This window comes from Phascolarctos cinereus, unplaced genomic scaffold (genome assembly GCF_003287225.1).
Source record: "Phascolarctos cinereus isolate Bilbo 61053 unplaced genomic scaffold, phaCin_HiC Scaffold_4;HRSCAF=312, whole genome shotgun sequence".
Taxonomy (NCBI): Eukaryota; Metazoa; Chordata; class Mammalia; order Diprotodontia; family Phascolarctidae; genus Phascolarctos; species Phascolarctos cinereus.
Window position 1 is genome coordinate 456,596,486 of NW_027555847.1, and position 5,834 is coordinate 456,602,319.

At 35.6% G+C, this 5,834-nt stretch overlaps 1 pseudogene; it reads left to right on the plus strand.

The window, feature by feature from the left end:
• The first annotated feature begins 1,099 nt into the window (after positions 1 to 1,099).
• Positions 1,100 to 1,253, plus strand: LOC110197284 (mitochondrial import receptor subunit TOM5 homolog pseudogene; annotated as a pseudogene).
• The last annotated feature ends 4,581 nt before the right edge of the window (positions 1,254 to 5,834 follow it).

Sequence of the window (5,834 nt, forward strand, 5' to 3'; positions counted from 1 at the left end):
GGAACACAGAGTTGGAATAAAAACTCCATTTGGCTGCCTTGCAGTTAATTTCCCCTAATATATTGTCCTTCAAGTTGGAAAAGATATGCCTGAAAATATAGTTAGTCCTGATTTTAAGAACCAGATGAAAAGTCGTTGGGCTCAAGGTCACATGGGGTTTCAAATCCACTTACAGTACTAACAGTTGGAAGGTTAAAATATCCAACTTTGGAGCTGGAACCATCATATCTTAGTTCCATCAGTAGATCTGAGCTAAGAGCTCAAATGTTTAGTTGTCTCTAGGATCAAATATAAAATTTTGTTTGGCTTTTAAAGCCCTTCATAATCTGGCCCATGACTGCCTTTCTAACATTCTTACACTTTACTCCTTCATGAAACCCATGTACTTTGTGATTCAGTGACATTGACCTCCACACTGACAACCTATGGTCCAGTTTGGGGCATTTTCACTGGCTGTCCTCCAGGCCTAAAATTCTCTGCCTCTTCATCTCTGCCTCCTTGCTTCCCTGGCTTCCTTCAAGTCTTAACTAAAGTCTCTTCTTCTCCAAGAAGCTTTTCCCAGTCCTCTTTAATCTTCCCTCTCATATTATTTCCAATTTAACATGCATATATATTATTTATACATAGTTGTTTGCAAGTTGTCTTCCCATTCGACTGAGTTCCTTCAGAGTGAAAACTGTCCTTCACCCTCTTTGTATCCTCAACTCTTAGCACAGTGTCTGGAATATAGTAAATGTTTAATAAATACATCTTAACTTGACTTTTCCGCTACTGTGTCCTTCTTGGTCAGAGAAAATTAGAGAAATGATGTGACAAAGTAGTCTTTCAGAACGTAAACTATTTATACACTTTTTAAAATGAATTTTCCCAGTTGTTTGGAGGGAGAAGTGGGGAGTCATTACCTGTTTGCTTTGATGTTCTTTGACTTGTGAGAATTAACATTGATCGTTCCCTTGTTTCTGTTATATCTGAGTAAAGCTGGCATTCCCTTTGCTATTTTTAGACAGCACCTTTGGATGGTGATGTTATTTAATTGTTAAAATAATACAATCTATTTCATGTTTTTTTCGCTGTCCGTAATTGACAGATCGAACTCAGAATGTTCTGCCTCAAGAACATGGGGCCGAAGCTAGGCCCCGAGGAACTCAAGCAAGATGAGTGAGGACTTGGTCTCCTTGGTCCTCAACTTTCTCCTCTACGTGGCCCTGCTGCGTGTCACATTCTATATTTTAAAGAAGTTGGACAGCATATGAAGATCATGGTTGAAGAGAGACATTGGCATGTGACACAAATCCCAAACCAAGAGATTACGCAGATTTTTAAAACAGATATTTTAAAACTTTTTTCATCTTTTAATGATTATTTCTACATTTAAGCAACCTTTATGGTGCCTACTAAACCAACACTTTCTTAAAGATATGCATATCTTTGAGACGGGCATAAAATTTTCTTGATGTTTTCTGAATAACTCAGTTTTCTCTAATATAGTCATATTTCAGAGGTAGAGGGAACCATAAAGACTGTCTTAATAGATTATAATCATAGAATCTCAGAGCTGAAAGGGCACCCAGAGGCCTCCCAGTTCAACATGTAACTGAATAGGAATTTGCTTTGCATTTCAAACAAAATGTACGTACGTACACACATAGATAGAGAGAGAGAGAGAGAGAGAGATACAGAGATAGATGTGGAAGTAATTATTAAAAAATGAAAAGGTTAAAATCATTTTTTAATTTACATAATCTAATTCACAAAGCACTTTCCTCATACCAAGCCACTGAAGTAGATAAAAATAATAGCTATCATTTACATAGGACCATTTTACAAAAATTATCTGGTTTGATCCTCACAAAAACTCTGTGAGATAAGGGCAACTTTAACCCAGATTTTAGACATGAGGAAACAGCCTTAGAAACATTAAACAACTTTCCTATGTCTACACAGCTAGTAACTATTCAATTTAATATTTGAATCCAGGTCCTCATGACTCAAGGTCTAGTACCGATTATGGTGCAAGAAATCTTACCTCGCTTTAGAGAAGAAGAAACCGAAGCTCAAAATAATTAATTGATAACTATGGTCTCTAGGAACTGGCAGAACTAGTACTCAAACTCAGGTCTCTTGACTCCAAATCTAGTGATCTTTTACACCATATAAAGAGATTCATGTTTTTTACTAGATATTTATTTAAGGCTTTGATGACAGAGTTGTAGTATCTGAACCTTTTAGCAACTTTTTCATAGCAACTTTTTATGTACTTTCAGGTCCTCCTCTTCAAAGTATTGGGGGCATAGCGTGAGATTTCACTCTGCTTTTGCACAATTTCATAGGGTCTTCACTTTTTATAAATGGAGAAATTAGTGTGTTTATGTAAATGTATATATGTATGTATATGTGTGTCTATGTTTTTGAAAGGACTTACTGAAAAATCATATGGTGTCTTTGCTATTTCAACTCCAACCTCTTGGTCTTTAGCAAACTGTGGATTGATAAAGCATTTATTAAACACTTACTATGTGCCAGGTACTCTACTAAGTATTGATAATACAAATATAAGCCATCAGGACTTTTTCCTACCCTAAAGAGCTCACATTCTAATTGAGTAAGACAACATATAAAAGGGAACTGGAAAGGGGGATAGGGTAGCATGGTATGGAAATGGCCAGGAAGTAACAGTTGAGGATGGATTCCTGGCAAAATGTCAAAACTCACTTACCAGAGCCAGTGTAGCAGGAGCAGAATCCAAGGTTCCAGTGGAGGGAAGATAAACATAATGACCCGAGTTTAGGCAGTGAGGAAATGGATGAGGATTAGCTAGGATCCCTGGTTCTGAACAAGATAAAGTGACAGTTCTCCTTCCTTATTTGAGCCTAGAGTCCCCAAGGCAGGGCCCAAGGTTTTGATGAGGGAGGAGAAAGACAAGAATGATGTATTAGAAAATCAGTCATTATGTTTAGTAATATGTTGATCTCTATGTACATCAGGAAACTGAATGCAAAAGGGAATAGCCCAATTAGCTTCTTTCTCAAAATCAGCTATTTTCATTTAAACCCATTGGTATCAGTTGTTATTGATTTGGGGATGTCAAGGCTGAATGACCCACTTGTTTCAAATGTAGAGCAGATTCCTAAAGAGTGCCTTTCCAGCTCTGAGAACTTGTGCTTATGGTCTATTAAAGTGGTCTTTAAGGTCACCCACCTCTAAAATAAAATGATTATAGTAATCTAAAGAAAATTAAGTTATTCAGAAAGCACCACGAAAATTTTTCACCCAGACACAACATATAATCAGCACATTGTCTGATGAAGGATTACACTGAAAAAGATGTGGAACCAAGGCTATTTTGCTTGTGGGAAACAGTGGGAAGATTACAACATTGTAGTATCCAGTGAAACTTCTCAAAAGAGGAGATGGTTATACTTGGCTTATCAGATACCACATCTCACTTCTCCTAGATCAGTTTCAGCAACACCTATTAGTAATATTGAGCATGAAACAGTCTGATAAGACAACCAGAAATAAAGTGTTGAAATATAATCACTCTTACAGCATTGAATAATCAATTTCATTACAATCCTCCAACGAGCTGAGCACATGCAAATATGAATGACAGCAGGGTACCTCAGCTTCCAATCAAGAGTGAGCCAATGTGGAATAATAGAGGAAATATTTTACAGATGCCCAGAATACAGCAGAGCTATAGGCCACTGAGAAATACTAGCACCTAACAGACCCCTCTTTAGTTTCTAGTGTTACAGACAGAAATAATTCTATTTTTATTTTATTTCTCATTTGTGGAATAAAACTAGAATCTCCTTAATATAGTACAATAAAAAAGATGATTGCACATAAAAATGCACATGTACTATGCACAACTTGCTATTCATTTCAAATATACGATAAAATTATCATGCAATCTTTTTTCTTTTCCACCCCACCCTGCCCTATAGATGCCAATTAGAGCAAAAAATGTGTGTTTATATACATATATATATATATGTATATATATATATATATACACACACACACATATACATACATATATATACATATATGCATACTATATATATGTATGGATGTATGTGTGTGTATATATATATATATATATATATATATATGTAAAACTATTCTATGCATGCTTCTACTTATCAGTTTTTTCCCTGGATGCATAAGACATCCTTCTTCATATGCTCCTTATAGTTAATTTGGATATTCATAATAGACAAAATAACATATTCACTCAAAGTCATTCTTAAAATAATATTGCTGTTACTATATACAATCATCTCTTTGTTCTGCTCATTTCATTCTTCATTATTTTGTGCAAGTCTTTTCATGGTTTTTCTAAGATCATTGAGCTCATCATTTCTTACGGTGCAATGGTATTCCATTACAATCATATACCACGACTCGATCAGCCATTCCCCAACTGATGGGCATCCCTGCAATTTCCAGTTCTTTGCCACCACGAAGAAAGCAGCTATAAACATTTTAGAAGATATATGCTCCTTTTCTTTTTCCCTAATTATCTTTGGAAATAGATCAGGTAGTGGTGTTGCTGGGTCAAAGGTATAGATAGTTTAGTAACTCTTTGGACAGATGATTCAGAGTTTCAGTTAAATGGAGGTAGAGTTCTAAATTGCAAAACACTCTTTAAAGAAAGCTATAATCTCAAATCAAAAAGGAATCACTGCATGTGTATATTTTAGTTAGAAAGCAGTGACCACATATCTCATAAGCCTTCCATATAAGCAAAATTAATGCCCATTTGTTATTGGTTAGATTAAGACATCATGATCAGGGCCGAGAATATGTGTGTGAAACTAACCTCTGAACCACATTTGCCAACCAAAGGAGTTCTTTGTCGTCTTCTTGACTAGGTAAAAAGCAGTATCTGTTGGAGGACATGGACCTTTAGCTCTGAGATGAAAGAAGCTACAGCTATCTAAGGAAAGGGTGAAGATATCAGTTGCCACAGATGAAGTCCCAGTAGGAAACAAAGTAAAATTAATACACTTCACGTTAGGTCACTTCATTTTGCTCACAGGATCTAATATTAATAATAGTTGGTTTTTATATGGCATTTCAAGGCTTGTAAAATTATCAGCACATATGCATTGTCTCATTTGATGCTCACAATCAGTCTTTAAAGCACTTACTACAAGCATTATTGTTCCCATTTTTCAGATGAAGAAACTGAAACCAAAGAGGTAAAAAGACTTGGTCAGGATAATGTAGAAAATAAGTATCTTAGCCAGACTTTAAAAAACCCAGGTTTCATCTGGTTTAACTCCAGATCGAGCAGTCTTTCCACAACCCCAACCTGCCTCATTCTTTTTTTCATTTGCAATTAAAATAATTGTTAAATGTATTTTCCTTTATGTCATAGTCATTTCTAGATATACTACAACACTACCAACAACCCATTCAGGGAGCCTTCTCTTATAACAAAGAAAAACAATTAGATAAAATCACCTGAGATAGCCAACATGTCTGAAAGTTCTGAAGCATGCTACACTCAACCAATCAGTAAATGAGCATTTATTAAATACCTACTACATGCCAGGCACTCAATATGTGCTAGGTATATACTAAGTGCTAGGGACAGAAGAACAAAGAATGAAATAGTATCTGCTCCCAAGGTCCTTACAGGAATTTAGCAATTATATAGATAAGTATGTATCTTCACTTTGTACATACATATGTATACTTATGTACACACATGTACATGTATGTGTTTGTGGATTTGTATGTGTGTTTAGATATAAATATATATGTGGATATATAAATGTGTGTGTGCAACACACACACATGCACATGCATGCATGCGCGCA